Here is an 18731-nt window from a genome sequence, read left to right as displayed (position 1 = left end):
TCACAAAATCTGAGCTATCAAATCAACTCATGAAATAGTATAACATAGGAAGATCTTTTATCCATACTAAATAAAACAAAAAAAACATTTATTCTTGATGAAAGTCCAAAATCCCTTTCCTTCCTTTTTCGGCGAAACAAATGAAAAAGCAGGGGGGGGCCCCAAATAAAATTTTGTTTATCAATTTGATTCCCTACAAATTACACAAAAAAGGAATTTATTTTTTATTTTTTTGGATTTATATCCAACCGGGATTGACGGGGCTCGAACCCGCAGCTTCCGCCTTGACAGGGCGGTGCTCTGACCAATTGAACTACAATCCCAGGGAAAGGGGGTACTGTATAAATATTTTTACGGACCGTTTCTGTCAAACCTTTTCTTTTTCTATTTCGGATTCGAACCTTTTTGTTGTAAATGAAAAAAGCGCATTTTTTTATATATTGATATGTATATCGATATCCACTTAGTGAGATCGACACAAATTACTCGTAATTCCGTTTCTTATTCTTTTCTATTAACAAATCGATTGAAAATTGAATCAATGAAAAAAAAATAGTTTTTTTTTCAATTTTTCCTTATATTTTTCTACTTACAGATCTGACATGAATACCGATTATTACAAGATTTGAATTTGTGGAAAGAAATATGGAATACAGAAAAAAAAGAAATAACCTTAGATATGTTTAATATTTTGATTCTTCCGTATCATCGCACTCAGTCATTTCCAAGGAACTATAAATGGGTTATAGAATTTCATAGTGGATCGGCAAATTCTTGGGCCGAGCTGGATTTGAACCAGCGTAGACCATATTGCCAACGAATTACAGTCCGTCCCCATTAACCGCTCGGGCATCGACCCAGCACAATAGGAAGAATACATTTCAGTTTTTATTGAAAATTTTTGATCAACTTTCCTTTCGTACACCCTAACCCCCAGGGGAAGTCGAATCCCCGCTGCCTCCTTGAAAGAGAGATGTCCTGAACCACTAGACGATGGGGGGCATACTTGCCCGACCCGCCATTATACTCCGTTCATAGTATGAACAGTTTTTTGCAATTGTCAATATAATGATATGATTCGATAAAAAAAAATATTTTTCGTTCTTTCATAATTCCATAGAAATTTTTTATTAATCATTTATATTTCTAAATTTTTTTATTCCAGTCATTAATAAGAAAAAAAAAGAAGTAATGTTCCAATAAAGAGAAAATTCTTCACAGGAATGATTCGTTTGTTGCAAAGGACGAGAGGTTAAAACTTCATTTCTATCATTTATTACTAATACTAAGATTCGATAGGTAGATTTATATCTAATACTAAGAAAAAAAACTTGGGAAATAGAATTTTTCAATAAAAAAATAAAAATTTGGGTTAGGGACAGAACATATTGAATCCATTTTATCAATGATTCGATTGTTATCAATGTTTCGATGAAATATTTTATTTTTGAGTACATTTATGTATCAATAAAAAAGAATTTAGTGTTATGATTAGAAGGACTTCAAGAATCCCTTTTGAAATAATATATTTGTATGGATCAAATCCAATCTTAATCAATTCTTTTTTTTAACTATATTCTATTCACTAGTAAATCCAATTTTTTGTTCTTTGATGAGTCATTATACAAAATAATAGATATTGATGTACATGTATTCTAATCCCATTTATATCATTTAATTTATATAATTTAATAAATTTATAGAAATAATTTATATAAATTTATAGAATAAGTATACACAGTAACAAATATATGTACTAGTCATGCTAGTTCCTTATTAGAAATTGAAAGAAAGAAAAAGGGCCCTTTTAACTCAGTGGGTAGAGTAACGCCATGGTAAGGCGTAAGTCATCGGTTCACATCCGATAAGGGCGGTTTTACTTTTTTTTTCAAAAGCAATAGTCTTTCTACTTTGAAGGAAGAATAAAAAGATTCTTGATATTTGAAAAAGTTTCTATTTGTAATAAAAAAGAAAAAGTGTAAAATTCAATAATGGAAAAATAAAAAAAAGTCAGTGGACCTAACCCGTTGAATTATATTTATATCTACTATTCTGATATTCAAATTTGATAAAGATTCAATTCGACAATTTTTTTTCTTTTTAAGACTTTTTCGTTTAGACTCCCTAAGAATCTCTGAATATTTCCAATGAAATCTCTTGTTTCTGAACTAAGAAAAAAGGTTATGCCTTTTCTTTACTCAGCAAGGGCCTTAATACGAATTTCAAGTTCCACCAAACACGTTTTTTAAAACTAAAATGAAACCTATTTTTTCCCATAAATTTCTATTATTTCTATAAGATTAGATAGAATCTTATAGAATAATAGAAAATACATTAAATTATGTCTTCCACATATCAAATAGTTTCTTTTCATATCGATGTGTACGATATTTTTTCCAGCAATTCATATATATGAGACAAAAACTTTCATTTACAGTTTTTCTTAGGAGTGCTGGGTTCAAAAACTTTCATTTACAGTTTTTTCTTTTTATTATAGTATTTATAAAAAAAAATGAAATACTAAAGAAAAAACTGTAAATGAAATAGAAATTTAGAAAACCTATGATCCTACAGTAGTTTCCTAGACAAAATAGAAGTCAATTCACAACCAAACTTCAAGAATAAGTTTCTTTGATGAAAGGAGAGAAATATGTCTGAAGATCCGCTAGGTATAAGAAGTGAAACAGGGGATCATTTGTTTCTTGAACAGTTCTGAAAAAAAAATTTCTATCGGATTTTGGAGTCATAGCAGATTTTATGATTGATGACTTGGAAGATTTTTAAGAATAGATAAGGAATAACCACATCGAGTTCATGGATTTGCCCTAGATATCAATAGACCCATAAATGATTTTTTATTCGAAACCGATTAGAAAACAAGGGAAAGTATACTTATATATTCTATATATATATAGAGAGAGAAATGAATAGAGATAAATGATCAAGGTCCGTCCCATCTCTGAAAATGCTCTATGAGGTGTTGGGAAATGGTTGAAGTAGTTGAATAGGAGGATCGCTATGACTATAGCTCTTGGTAAATTTACCAAAGATGAAAATGATTTATTTGATATTATGGATGACTGGTTGCGGAGGGACCGTTTCGTTTTTGTGGGTTGGTCCGGTCTATTACTCTTTCCTTGCGCCTATTTCGCCTTGGGGGGTTGGTTTACAGGTACGACCTTTGTAACTTCATGGTATACTCACGGCTTGGCAAGTTCTTATTTAGAAGGCTGCAACTTCTTAACCGCTGCAGTTTCCACTCCCGCTAATAGTTTAGCACACTCTTTGTTGTTACTGTGGGGTCCTGAAGCACAGGGAGATTTTACCCGTTGGTGTCAGTTAGGCGGTCTGTGGACTTTTGTTGCTCTCCACGGTGCTTTCGGATTAATAGGTTTCATGTTACGTCAATTTGAACTTGCTCGATCTGTTCAATTGCGACCTTATAATGCAATCGCATTCTCAGGTCCAATTGCTGTTTTTGTTTCTGTATTCCTTATTTATCCACTGGGTCAGTCTGGTTGGTTCTTTGCTCCAAGTTTTGGTGTAGCAGCTATATTTCGATTCATCCTCTTTTTCCAAGGATTTCATAATTGGACATTAAACCCATTTCATATGATGGGAGTTGCTGGTGTATTGGGCGCTGCACTACTATGCGCTATTCATGGTGCAACCGTAGAAAATACTTTATTTGAAGATGGTGATGGCGCAAATACATTCCGTGCTTTTAACCCAACCCAAGCTGAAGAAACTTATTCAATGGTTACTGCTAATCGCTTTTGGTCCCAAATCTTTGGGGTTGCTTTTTCCAATAAACGTTGGTTACATTTCTTTATGTTATTTGTACCAGTAACTGGTTTATGGATGAGTGCTCTTGGGGTAGTCGGTTTGGCCCTGAACCTACGTGCTTATGACTTCGTTTCTCAAGAAATCCGCGCAGCGGAAGATCCTGAATTTGAGACTTTCTACACAAAAAATATTCTCTTAAACGAAGGTATTCGTGCGTGGATGGCAGCTCAAGATCAGCCTCATGAAAACCTTATATTCCCTGAGGAGGTTCTACCACGTGGAAACGCTCTTTAATGGAACTTTAGCTTTAACTGGTCGTGACCAGGAAACTACCGGTTTCGCTTGGTGGGCCGGGAATGCCCGACTTATCAATTTATCTGGTAAACTATTAGGGGCCCATGTAGCCCATGCTGGATTAATAGTATTCTGGGCCGGAGCAATGAACCTTTTTGAAGTGGCTCATTTCGTACCCGAGAAGCCCATGTATGAACAAGGTTTAATTTTGCTTCCCCACCTAGCTACTCTAGGTTGGGGAGTAGGTCCTGGGGGGGAAGTTATAGACACTTTTCCATACTTTGTGTCTGGAGTACTTCACTTAATTTCCTCTGCAGTATTGGGCTTTGGCGGTATTTATCATGCACTTCTGGGACCTGAGACTCTTGAAGAATCTTTTCCGTTCTTCGGTTATGTATGGAAAGATAGAAATAAAATGACTACAATTTTGGGTATTCACTTAATCTTGTTAGGTATAGGTGCTTTTCTTCTAGTATTCAAGGCTCTTTATTTTGGAGGTATATATGATACATGGGCTCCGGGGGGGGGAGATGTAAGAAAAATAACCAATTTGACCCTTAGTCCAAGTATTCTATTTGGATATTTATTAAAATCGCCTTTTGGGGGCGAAGGGTGGATTGTTAGTGTGGACGATTTGGAAGATATTATTGGAGGGCATGTATGGTTGGGTTCCATTTGTATACTTGGTGGAATCTGGCATATCTTAACCAAACCCTTTGCATGGGCTCGGCGTGCACTTGTATGGTCTGGAGAAGCTTACTTATCTTATAGTTTAGGTGCTTTATCTGTTTTTGGTTTTATTGCTTGTTGCTTTGTCTGGTTTAATAATACCGCTTATCCTAGTGAGTTTTATGGGCCCACTGGTCCAGAAGCTTCTCAAGCTCAAGCATTTACTTTTCTAGTTAGAGACCAACGTCTTGGGGCTAATGTAGGATCTGCTCAAGGACCTACAGGTTTAGGTAAATATCTAATGCGTTCCCCGACTGGAGAAGTTATTTTTGGCGGAGAAACTATGCGTTTTTGGGATTTGCGTGCTCCTTGGTTAGAACCTCTAAGGGGTCCTAATGGTTTAGACTTGAGTAGACTGAAAAAAGATATACAGCCTTGGCAAGAACGTCGTTCTGCGGAATATATGACTCATGCTCCTTTAGGTTCATTAAATTCCGTGGGTGGCGTAGCTACAGAGATTAATGCAGTCAATTATGTTTCTCCTAGAAGTTGGTTAGCTACTTCTCATTTTGTTCTAGGATTCTTTCTATTTGTAGGCCATTTATGGCACGCGGGAAGAGCTCGCGCAGCTGCCGCAGGATTTGAAAAAGGAATTGATCGCGATTTTGAACCTGTTCTTTCCATGACTCCTCTTAATTGAGACGTGAGATCCAATGAAGTAGAAATCCCTTTTTTTTACTATAAATATTTGGTTGAGTAGAGCGAGTCGTAAAGAAGAATTTATTTTCCTATTTTCTTAGTTTCTATCGAATCTTTTTTTCGGGATGTTGAGGATATATAGCCCAGTCCGAAAAAAAGATTCGATAGAAACTAAGAAAATAAACAAATCTATTCATCGAGAAAAAGGAGAGAGAGGGATTCGAACCCTCGATAATTCTTTGTTTCAAACTATACCGGTTTTCAAGACCGGGGCTATCAACCACTCAGCCATCTCTCCAAAAGCTAATATATATATTTTTTTATCTTTATTCCACTGAGTAGACCATGAGTATTTGAATTGATACCCTTTTATCGACCCATAGGAAAGATATTCAATGTGAATTTATTGGTTTAGTTTTCTATCGGTATGTATATAGGTACAAAATCCAGCATGCCTTTTTGTGAAGTAAAAAAACTATCCTCGATCCAAGCCTCAAAAGGGTTGATAATAAACAAAATCAATGAATTCATGATAAAACCCTTCTGCGTTTTTCCATTTACAAATTTTTTTTTCAATGAATATTAAGAAAGGCATCCAGGGGTTGAGGGATCAAATGGTAAAGTTCTTTTGTTGGTAAATTGGAGGATTAGAAACATGACTATTGCTTTCCAATTAGCTGTTTTTGCATTAATTGCTATTTCATTTATTTTATTGATTAGTGTACCTGTTGTATTTGCTTCTCCTGAAGGTTGGTCAAATAACAAAAATGTTCTATTTTCCGGTACATCATTATGGATTGGATTAGTGTTTCTAGTGGGTATTCTTAATTCTCTCATTTCTTGAAGTTCTTTTTATTCTAGATTAAAAATGAAATGACCCCTCCCTCAGAATTCTTTCGGATTGTCAGCCATAAAGGGAATAGATCAGTTCCTAAAAAAAAAAAAGAAAACTATAACACATTACATTCTAAGGGGGAGTAAACTTCTTCTATTGGAAAAATCTTATATCTTATACTTATATGGTGGTACATTGTGAAACTAAAAGAAATAAAATAGAAAAAATGAACTATAAAAATTTGAATTTCATTTGAATATTCTATTCATATTAATATGATATGAATAGAATATTCAAATGAAATACTATAAATCTATTTATACGTCGTCTAGTATTTAATAATATAGAATATCTATCTGTATCTCTATATAGATAAATATAATTTTTTATTAATAGGAACTTACTTTTTTAAGAAAAAAGTAAATCAAAATATTCGATAGAATGATAATTTCAATTCAATTATATAGATATATAGAAAAAAACCATATATAATAATAGAAATGTAATAATAGAAATGGGAATTCTTGATAAAAATGAATAGTAATAGAAAATATTTTATTTGGGAGACAATATCTATTATCTAAATTTCTTTTTCATTATCCCTATATCCCTATATAGAATATCAGGCCCATCTCTGTATAAATAGAATCGCATATCAAGTACAATGAAAACGCGGATATAGTCGAATGGTAAAATTTCTCTTTGCCAAGGAGAAGACGCGGGTTCGATTCCCGCTATCCGCCCTATGTATTTAATAGTCATAGTATGAAAAATGCCATAGAATTTACTGCGTATAATGCCCTTCTTCTTGAAACCTTGTTTTTTTATCAAATTCAAAAAGTTGCGGAGACGGGATTTGAACCCGTAACCTCAAGGTTATGAGCCTTGCGAGCTACCAAGTTGCTCTACTCCGCGATAAAGAAAAGAATTGATAACTAATGAACAAAAACAAAGATGGAATGCGTCCCTTTACCATATCTATATAAATAGAATAAACCATTTATACATAACGGTAAAGGGACCCTCCTATGATCGCTGATAATAAAATGAAAAAAATGAAGATAATTGGAAATCCTTACCAACTGGATCTTGTTGCACCCGGCAAGAAACATGCATGAACCATTTCCCGAAGTATGTGTCCAGATAATCCAAAGTCTCGATAATTAGCTCTCGGTCTTCCGGTCGAAAAACAACGTCGATGAAGACGTATAGGTGCACTATTACGCGGTAGTGATTCTAATTTTCCATGAATTTCCCATTTCTCACTTAACGACGGAACTTTGCTTATTTCTTTTTTTGAGGATCGGCGAATCAAATGATATTTCTGTTCCAATTTTTGTCTCTTCTTTTCCCTCTGAATAACACTTTTCCTTGCCATAATGGTTAATTTGCTATTAGCATCAATGATAGAAGTCGGATCCTAGATGTATAAGTGGCTTCTCTTCCCTATAGAAGGAAATGAGATTCTTGCCAGATATATATAATAAAGAATTCAATTAACCGAATTTGCCCGATGTAGAGGCAATTAAGAAGGCTGCATAAGTAAATATATAACCTACGGAAAAGTGGGCTAGTCCAACCAATCTTGCTTGCACAATGGAAAGAGCCACTGGTTTATCTCTCCATCGAATCAAATTAGCCAAAGGTGTACGTTCATGAGCCCATGCCAAAGTTTCAATCAATTCCTGCCAATATCCGCGCCAAGAAATTAAGAACATAAATCCAGTAGCCCAAACAAGATGTCCAAACAAGAACATCCATGCCCAGACTGATAAACTATTCATACCAAAAGGGTTATATCCATTGATAAGTTGTGAAGAGTTCAACCATAGATAATCTCTTAACCATCCCATCAAATAGGTAGAAGATTCATTAAACTGTGAAATATTACCCTGCCATAGTGTAATGTGTTTCCAATGCCAATAAAAAGTAACCCATCCAATGGTATTTAACATCCAGAAAACTGCCAAATAAAATGCGTCCCAAGCGGAAATATCACAAGTTCCGCCTCGTCCCGGGCCATCACAAGGAAAACTATAACCAAAATCTTTTTTATCAGGCATTAACTTAGAACCACGCGCATCCAAAGCACCTTTTACTAAAATCAAAGTAGTTGTATGTAAACCAAGAGCAATAGCATGATGAACCAAGAAGTCTCCAGGCCCTATTGTTAAGAATAGAGAATTACTATTCTCATTTACAGCGTTTAACCAACCAGGCAACCATATGCTTCGTCCCGCATTGAACGCCGGACTGTTCGTTGAAGATAAAAGTATATCGAACCCATAGGAAGTTTTACCATGAGCAGATTGTATCCATTGGGCAAATATAGGTTCAATCAAAATTTGTTTCTCCGGAGTACCAAAAGCAAGCATGACATCGTTATGGACATAAAGTCCCAGAGTATGGAACCCCAGAAAGAGGCTAGCCCAACTTAAGTGGGATATGATAGCTTCTTTATGGTCTAACATTCTTGCCAAGACATTATCTTGATTCTGCTCTGGATTATAATCTCTAATAAAAAAGATAGCTCCATGAGCAAAAGCCCCTGTCATAATGAAGCCTGCTATATATTGATGATGAGTATATAAGGCAGCTTGAGTAGTAAAGTCTTGCGCTATAAACGCATAAGCAGGTAAAGAGTACATGTGTTGTGCTACCAAGGAAGTAATAACCCCTAAAGAGGCTAGAGCAAGACCTAATTGAAAATGAATTGAATTATTGATTGTATCATAAAGACCCTTATGCCCACGCCCCAATCTACCCCCCGGAGGAGTATGTGCTTCTAAAAGATCTTTAATACTGTGACCAATCCCGAAATTAGTTCTATACATATGGCCAGCAACTAGAAAAATAAACGCAATAGCCAAATGATGGTGTGCAATATCAGTTAACCATAAACTTTGAGTTTGCGGATGAAATCCTCCGAGAAGTGTTAGAATAGCAGTTCCTGCTCCTTGAGGGGTACCAAATATATGATTATTGGAATCTGGGTTTTGAGCATAAAGATTCCACTGACCTGTAAAAAATGGACCTAATCCCTCGGGGTGCGGCAAGATATCTAATAAATTGTTCCATCGAACGGATTCCCCCCTGGACCCCGGAATAGCAACATGAACTAAATGCCCTGTCCAAGCCAAGGAACTTACTCCGAATAGTCCTGACAAATGATGATTGAGGCGGGATTCGGCATTTTTAAACCACGAAACACTCGGTTTCCATTTTGGTTGTAGGTGTAACCAACCTGCTATTAAAGATATAATAGAAAGTATTAATAGAAAAATAGCTCCAGTATAAAGATCCCCATTAGTACGTAAACCGATTGTATACCACCACTGATAAACACCAGAATAGGCTATATTAACAGGACCTAGAGCACCCCCTCGAGTAAAAGCTTCTACAGCTGGTTGACCAAAATGAGGATCCCAAATTGCATGAGCAATAGGTCTTACATGTAAAGGATCCTGTACCCATGTCTCAAAATTACCTTGCCAAGCTACATGAAAGAGATTCCCGGAAGTCCACAGAAAAATGATTGCTAATTGCCCGAAATGAGAAGCAAAAATATTCTGATAAAGACGTTCCTCAGTAATATCATCATGACTTTCGAAGTCATGTGCGGTAGCAATACCAAACCAAATACGACGAGTAGTGGGGTCTTGAGCTAAGCCTTGACTAAAGCTTGGAAATCTTAATGCCATAATGATTTTCAAATCCTCCTAGCTATTATCCTACTGCAATAATTCTTGCTAAGAAGAATGCCCATGTTGTGGCAATTCCACCTAGAAGGTAATGTGTTACTCCTACAGCACGTCCTTGTACAATGCTCAAGGCTCTGGGCTGAGTAGCAGGAGCAACTTTTAATTTATTATGAGCCCAAACAATGGATTCAATAAGTTCTTGCCAATAACCACGCCCGCTGAATAGAAACATTAAACTAAAAGCCCATACAAAATGTGCACCCAAGAAAAAAAGACCATATGCAGATAATGAAGAACCATAAGACTGAATTACCTGGGATGCCTGCGCCCATAAGAAATCACGAAGCCACCCATTAATGGTAATGGAACTCTGCGCAAAATTTCCTCCTGTGATATGAGTTACTATCCCTTGATCACTTATACTACCCCAAACATCTGACTGCATTTTCCAACTGAAATGGAATATAACTACGGAAATTGAATTGTACATCCAAAATAGTCCTAAGAAGACATGATCCCAAGCGGATACTTGGCATGTCCCCCCTCTTCCAGGTCCATCACAAGGGAAACGAAAACCTAGATTTGCTTTATCCGGTATCAATCGTGAACTACGAGCAAATAGAACACCCTTTAAGAGTATCAATACTGTTACATGAATTGTAAATGCATGAATATGATGGACCAAAAAATCCGCAGTTCCTAAAGGAATAGGTAACAAAGCAACTTTACCGCCCACTGCTACTAAATTTTCACCTCCCCAAGTCAAACTGGTACTTGTTGCTGCACCTGGGGCTGTTGTGCCAGGTGCTAAAGCGTGGGTATTTTGTATCCATTGAGCAAAGATCGGCTGTAATTGTATAGCAGTATCTGAAAACATATCTTGAGGGCGCCCTAATGCGCTCATGGTATCATTATGAATATACAAACCAAAACTGTGAAAACCTAAAAAGATACATACCCAGTTAAGATGTGATATGATTGAATCACGATGTCTAAGGACACGATCTAATAGATCGTTGTATCGAATAGTCGGATCATAATCTCTTACCATAAAAATCGCTGCATGCGCAGCAGCACCGACTATGAGAAATCCACCAATCCACATGTGATGTGTAAACAATGACAGTTGTGTACCATAGTCAGTAGCTAGGTATGGATAAGGAGGCATAGAATACATATGGTGAGCTACAACAATGGTCAAAGAGCCTAACATAGCTAGATTAATAGATAATTGAGCATGCCATGACGTTGTTAGAATCTCATATATACCTTTATGACCCTGGCCTGTAAATGGACCTTTATGTGCCTCTAAAATGTCTTTTATATTGTGACCAATACCCCAGTTGGTCCTATACATGTGACCCGCTATCAAGAAAAGAATTGCAATAGCTAAATGATGGTGTATAATATCGGTCAGCCATAAACCTCCAGTTACTGGATCTAATCCTCCACGAAAAGTAAGAAATTCTCCGTATTTTGACCAATTCAAGGTAAAAAATGGGGTTGCTCCCTCGGAAAAACTCGGATAAAGTTGAGCCAAAAGATCCCGATTTAGGATAAATTCATGAGGAAGTGGTATCTCTTTGGGATCTACTGCAGCATTTAGAAATTGGTTAATCGGTAAAGATACATGTATTTGATGTCCTGCCCAAGAAAGAGACCCCAACCCTAGGAGCCCTGTCAAATGGTGATTCAACATAGATTCTACATCTTGGAACCAAGCCAATTTTGGAGCAGCTTTGTGATAATGAAACCAACCAGCAAAAAGCATTAAGGCTGCAAAGACCAATGCACCAATTGCAGTACAATAGAGTTGTAATTCATTAGTTATTCCAGATGCTCTCCAAATCTGAAAAAAACCAGAGGTTATTTGTATTCCTCGGAACCCCCCCCCTACATCACCATTCAATATTTCTTGACCCACTATTGGCCAAACCACCTGAGCACTAGGCCTAATGTGAGTAGGATCACTTAACCATGCCTCATAATTGGAAAAACGAGCACCATGAAAATACATGCCACTCAGCCAAAGAAAGATGATAGAGAGTTGGCCAAAATGCGCACTAAAAACTTTTCGGGAAATCTCCTCTAAATCATTAGTATGGCTATCAAAATCATGAGCGTCAGCATGTAGGTTCCAGATCCAAGTAGTAGTATCTGGTCCCTTAGCTATTGTTCTTGAGAAATGACCAGGTTTTGCCCATTCCTCAAAAGAAGTTTTTATAGGATCCCTATCTACCAAAATTTTAACTTCTGGTTCCGGTGAACGAATAATCATTGAGTCCTCCTCTTTCCAGACAACACATACAAAGAGACCTGCCAACATAAAACAGAATTAGTGAACTTATTAGAGATGTTTCTATTGAGTTTTGTTCTCTCCTATCTCTCATGTATTGGATATCTTAGTAAATTTCATTTCTTTAGTTTTTCACTAGAACAATTATGATCTCGAAGTCAATTCGGGGCAAGTGTTCGAATCTATTATGACATAAGAGTGAGGCGCTCAACGGACCTATTTTAATCTTCTAAGACCTTTTTGGGAACTCTGAATGGAAGTTCAATAATTTTTCGTGCAGCCTAATCAAATGTATTCAGATTTTATTCTAATTCTATTCCTTAGATTTTATTTTTTTTTTTAGATAAAGTATAAGTATGTACTCTATTTCAAATTGAGCAGGCATTAGCATTCATTATTAGGCAATATACCTATATTTTATTTCTTTTTTTGAAGGTCTCTTTTCTTAATTTGATTGAATATTAGTTTAAATAACAGAAAAAAGGAGAAAATTATCTACTGTATCCACATCTCGTTTATTTCTATGAAATACTAGACAAAATCGAACAAAATTAGAAGGGATATATTTAAATTATGTGATTGGTCGTTCCTATAGAAATGATTTTTGAATTTGATAGGGACAAGAAACAAGAATTTATAACAATATATATTTATCTATCTATATCTTTATATAGATAGATAAATATATAAGAAAAAAAAGAAACAGAGTGTTCTTATTCAAAACGCCCTGTGATCTTCAACCAATTCTGTGCTGCAATATAATTACCGGGGGTGAGAGCTATAGCTTGTTTCCAATATTCAGCGGCTTGATTAAACCAAGACTCCGCAACTTCTGAGTCTCCCTGCCGAATGGCCTGTTCTCCTCGGTCGAAATAGGTGAGTCAATTCCTTTCCTTAGAACCGTACTTGAGAATTTCCTGACTCATACGGCTCAGTAGTCAATTCTTTTTTTGTTCTATTATCTTGAAGTTAACTAAAAGAAAAAAAGAAATTATTAATATGAGTTTCAAACTTTCATTTTTACTAATAAATAAAGAATTTCAAAGAATTTCATCTTTTTTTTTAGTTTTATCTTTTCTCCTACCTTCAGAAAAGGGAATCAAGCATTGGCATTAACGCCCTAATTCTAATTTTCTGAAAGGTAACTATCTCGATTTTATATATCATATACAAAAATATATGATAGATTCATTTCTATAGAATCTTGGTAAAAGTTTTTTCTTTCTTATCTTATAAGTTCTTATAAGTAAAGAGAAAATACTTTCTATCTTTGGGATTTGATACTACACCGCTGCTCAAAATACCAGGGGATCCTTTTTATTACATAAGTGGATTCCTGACTTCTTTATTTATCATGAGATAAGGAAGCAGTTTTTATTATATCGATTGAAAACCGTGTTAATTGATCCTTACGATGCTTCCTTTATCAATTAGATCTTTTATCCATAGAAAAAGAGGGTATCTAGACATATCGATTTCTTCATATTTTTACTTCTATGAAGTTTCTTTGCTACAGCTGATAAAAATCGTTGTTTTGAACGATATATATATGTAGAAAGCCTTTCTTATTTATAATTATTTATATTTCTATATTTCTTATATTAAAATTTGTGGATTTGCTTGTTCTTTTCTTTTTTCTTTCTATAGTGGAGATAGTCGCACGTAATGACAGATCACGGCCATATTATTAAAAGCTTGGGGTAAAAATGGGTTTCGTTCGAGCGCCCGAAAATAATATTCCAAAGCTTTAGTATGTTCTCCGTTACTTGTGTGAATAAGGCCTATGTTATAAAGTATATAACTTCGATCATAGGGATCAATTTCCAGTCGCATAGCCTCATAATAATTCTGTAAAGCTTCTGCATAATTTCCTTCAGATTGAGCTGACATCCGTTACGGTCGTCATTCGGTTCAAAGAATCTCCGCTCCAGAACTGTACGTGAGATTTTCATCTCATACGGCTCCCCCCTTATGTGTGTAATGAGAAAAATCCATCAAATCAAAAAATATTCCAGTATTCTCATTCTCAACTGAACAGAGCTAGTGTTTTTACAATAAATCTCTAGCCAACCTTCCTGTCAAAAATTATTTCTTAACATTAAGTATGTAGGTACTTGATAAAAAAAAATAAGAACTTCAACAATTTCTTTGTCCTCTACGCTGCTTAATTTCCTGGAATTAGTCACCTCAATAATCTTCGATGGTTCTATGGGTATCCAAAATATGAACGAGATGGATATTTATTGTCCCAACCATTCCTGTTAGTCCCAATCTCGATAAGCCATGGATATAGATAGATACAAAGTTTTCGTGTCCTTGATTCCCAAGCGTAGTGCTTCTTTCCCAATGTTGCCTATCAGTACTAGTAATTTGGGGTTGACCTAACCCCATAAGTATAGGTATAACCTTTCGCTTAATACTAGAAACCTAAAATTCAAGCATATAAGGCTTCATTAATCGAGGATACACGACAGAAGGAATTAATCCTTTTATTTACAAATTTCACCTTCAACACGCGTGGGGTTTTTCCATTCCATTTTTTTTTGACCGAAATCGGTCAAAAAAAATGGAATCAAATCACACCATCTCTGTAATAAGTGAATGCCCTTTTTTCTCCTGAAGTTGTCGGAATTATTCGTAATAAGATATTGGCTACAATTGAAAAGGTCTTATCTATAAAATTTTCATTTATCCGAGATCTAGGCATAGGTAGAAATCCATTCTATAATTTAATTAATCATGGTGTGAGAAATCAATCCCACAAATAAAGGAATTGTATAATTATAATACAGTGCGAAATAACGTAAAAATGAACTCATCAATCAAATTTGTTTATCCTAAGACCTTGTAGGAGGTTTTTTTTTAATTTTACTTTGTATTTTTATAGTTTGAATAGGTTTTATGCATTTATGAAAAATAGGATTGATTCACTATTCAACATTCAACCGGTTTCTGGGCATCATTATATAGGAGAGATGGCCGAGTGGTTCAAGGCGTAGCATTGGAACTGCTATGTAGGCTTTTTGTTTACCGGGGGTTCGAATCCCTCTCTTTCCGAATCTTTACCAAATTCATCAATATTACTCATCCCAATGCATACCATTATTTCATATTTCAAATTTGTTTGTTGATATGGACAACTTTATATTCCTCATTTTTCGGTAATACAAAAAATAGTGGATAACGGGTGGGCAAGGAATAAAAATTTTCGCATATCCATGTCTATGATATATGAATAGCAGAAAATCCTTGTAAAAAAAACTCTTGTTATTTTAGTTAAGTTTAAGTTTGACGAGAATAATATTCTACAACCAGTAATTCATTTATTTTCAAACCAACCCATTTATTATCTATTATTTGATTAATTAAACCTTTATATTGGAAAGGGTGAACAGTCAAATGATTTGGCAATTTCTCATGGGGGGCTGAATCAAAATAATTTTGAATAAGAGTTTTAGATTTTTGTTCATCCTTTGCTGTAATAATATCTTGAGGTTTACAACGATAACTTGGTATATCCACTATACGACCATTAACTAAAACATGTCTATGGTTTATAAATTGGCGGGCTTGAGGAATAGTCGCAGCCATACCCAATCGAAAAAGTATGTTATCCAAGCGCATTTCAAGTAGTTGTAATAAAACCTGACCAGTTGATCCTTTAGCTTTTCCGGAGATACGAACGTATTTAAGCAATTGTCGTTCTGTAAGACCATAATGAAAACGCAATTTTTGTTTTTCTTCTAAACGAATACGATATTGAGATTTTTTACTGAAGCGCAATTGATTTCGAAATTCGTTTTTGACTGTTGGCCTTTTACTAGTAAGTCCTGGTAAATATCCTAGACGACGTATTTTTTTGAAACGAGGTCCTCTGTAACGTGACATAAAAACTCCTTTTTTAAAATGAAAAATCTTATAAATCGAAATGAAAACTAAACGAAATGAAAAATATTATAGAATTCTAAATGAAGCGAAATCTACTAAAGTTTTATAGTACAAAGAAGAATTAGATGAATTTTATCAATATCCGAATTTATTGTATATAAAAGAATACAAAAAAGTAGGTTAATTTCTTGATTTCTTCCGCAGAGATCGAACTCTCCCAATTTTTTATTTCTAAAAAAGATATTATCAATTATGTAAAAAACAAATAGAGAAAAGCCGGTTATCGGATTCGAACCGATGACCATCGCATTACAAATGCGATGCTCTAACCTCTGAGCTAAACCGGCTAATGTAAACGAAATATACATATGCAGAAGAATTGAATGGGATCTTAGTTATCAATTTTTAGTTATTTATAACAAAATTCAAATTAATACAAACATCAAAAATAGAGAAAGAAAATATAGAAAATCAAACCCAATTTTTATTATTTCTATTATTTATTTTATCTGATAACATAAAGTGCAAGATAATAATTAATATTATATTAATATAATTTATTTAATATAATTTATTTCGATCTACTATTCTAGATATATATTATTAAATTGATTTCTTTCAAAAAGATTATTTATTAGTACTTAAAGTAAATTTGAATAAATATAAATTTTAGTAAATATTTATTAAGGAATTCCATATTTCTAAGTAAATGTCTAATTCTATATTATATTCAATTAAAAGAATGGTTTTTTTTAGCCACTAGATTCGTTTTAGTTATATAAATTGTATATGAATAAATGGATTGTTTATTTTCTTTTTTTTTTTAAGCAAAAACAAAAAAAAAAAAAGAATCGACCATTCGAGTATTCTAAATTGTATGAAAAAAGAAGATAAGTAGGTACATAGAAGATAAGTAGATATGTGGTCTATATCTGTGTATATTGAATTGTTAATATATAGATATTAGAATTAGTTCTGATTCAAACAAATAAAGGTATCCAATATAGATGAAATAAAATCTATAAAATTGGAGAAAGGGGTTTTTAATATTTAATAAAATAATATGTATTTAATGAATTCAAAAGTTCCCGCATAATTCTCATAATAGAAATGAAAAAAAAAGCATTCTATTATAATCAGATTCAAATAAAAAAAAAGATGGGGATATGGCGAAATTGGTAGACGCTACGGACTTAATTGGATTGAGTTTTGGTATGGAAACTTACCAAGTAATAATTTTCAAATTCAGAGAAACCCTGGAATTCACAATGGGCAATCCTGAGCCAAATCCTGTTTTCTGAAAACAAATAAAAATTCAGAAAGTGATAATAAAAAAGGGATAGGTGCAGAGACTCTATGGAAGCTGTTCTAACAAACGAAATTGACGACTTTTTTTATTGCATTAGTAAAAGAATCCTTTCACCAAAATTACAGGAATGGATCAAAGATAAACATTTAGAAACATATATATATACTGAAATACTCTTTCAATTTGTTACTTTTTATTTTATTATTGAAGATCTATTTGTGATAAAAATATTCACAAATGAAAAATGTGAATCAAATCAATTCGAAGTTGAAGAAAAGATGGAATATTTATTGATGAAATTATTCACTTCATCATAATCGGCTAAAACCCTTGAAGAACTGATAAATCAGATGAGAATAAAGATAGAGTCCTATTCTACATGTCAATACCGACAACAATGAAATTGAAAGTAAGAGGAAAATCCGTCGACTTAAGAAATCATGAGGGTTCAAGTCCCTCTATCCCCAAAAATACTTTTTCATTTTCTAATTTTTTTCCTATATCCTCTCTATCTTGAAGTCCTTATTTATGTGTTTTATTCGATTTATTATTTCCCAACGAAATTGGAATTTTTATTTTCATCAATTTCCTATCTATCATAATTTTCTTATCTATCATAATGACAAGGGACGAGTTTTGGAATAGATATAAATATATATGTGAAACACATAGAATTTTTTTTAATCAGAAATGTATAAATTAATATCTTATTTTTTAGCAAGGAATTTTCATATGCGTAATTAACGATTAACAATAAAAAATAATTATTACTGCGGAAACTCACTTACAAACTTTTTTTTTACTTAGTTGATATAGATTCATTAACATAGATTTTAAAAATCTTTTAAAATCAAAGTATTAAGCTTCAAGAATGGTCGGGATAGCTCAGTTGGTAGAGCAGAGGACTGAAAATCCTCGTGTCACCAGTTCAAATCTGGTTCCTGACACAAGATTCATTTGTATGAGTATCTATCCCCCATATTCATTTTAATGAATATGGGGGATAGATACTCATACAAATTTGTGTTCTTCTAGATTCTGATACATAACATATTTCTTTGATCTATTTAGGTATCTGTAGATATACTTTTCCTAGATGATTAAAGAATAGATGCAATTTTTTATTAGGTATATTCGCTTATCTATAGTATCTATATATATATAGATATAGATATATAGATAATGAATTCTTTATCTATTTTTTTCCTTTTTTTTCTGCGATACAAAAAAAGGTTTCTATTTCCATAATATTCG

At 33.9% G+C, this 18731-nt stretch overlaps 5 non-coding genes across 5 annotated transcripts; 3 read left to right on the top strand and 2 right to left on the bottom strand.

Moving 5' to 3' along the window:
• Positions 1 to 249: 249 nt before the first annotated feature.
• Positions 250 to 323, bottom strand: TRNAD-GUC (transfer RNA aspartic acid (anticodon GUC)). Its single transcript has one exon. It is a non-coding gene; the product is annotated as a tRNA-Asp (tRNA).
• Positions 324 to 6955: 6632 nt separating this feature from the next.
• Positions 6956 to 7026, top strand: TRNAG-GCC (transfer RNA glycine (anticodon GCC)). Its single transcript has one exon. It is a non-coding gene; the product is annotated as a tRNA-Gly (tRNA).
• An 8223-nt stretch (positions 7027 to 15249) lies between these two features.
• Positions 15250 to 15337, top strand: TRNAS-GGA (transfer RNA serine (anticodon GGA)). The gene has a single exon. It is a non-coding gene; the product is annotated as a tRNA-Ser (tRNA).
• Positions 15338 to 16442: 1105 nt separating this feature from the next.
• On the bottom strand, positions 16443 to 16515 carry TRNAT-UGU (transfer RNA threonine (anticodon UGU)). Its single transcript has one exon. It is a non-coding gene; the product is annotated as a tRNA-Thr (tRNA).
• A 1836-nt stretch (positions 16516 to 18351) lies between these two features.
• On the top strand, positions 18352 to 18424 carry TRNAF-GAA (transfer RNA phenylalanine (anticodon GAA)). Its single transcript has one exon. It is a non-coding gene; the product is annotated as a tRNA-Phe (tRNA).
• Positions 18425 to 18731: the final 307 nt, after the last annotated feature.

This window comes from Vigna unguiculata, unplaced genomic scaffold, assembly GCF_037176805.1.
Source record: "Vigna unguiculata cultivar grain cowpea cultivar isolate G323 ecotype 2 unplaced genomic scaffold, ASM3717680v1 ptg000132l, whole genome shotgun sequence".
NCBI classification, from domain to species: domain Eukaryota; kingdom Viridiplantae; phylum Streptophyta; class Magnoliopsida; order Fabales; family Fabaceae; genus Vigna; species Vigna unguiculata.
This window is presented reverse-complemented; position numbering and strand designations above follow the sequence as displayed.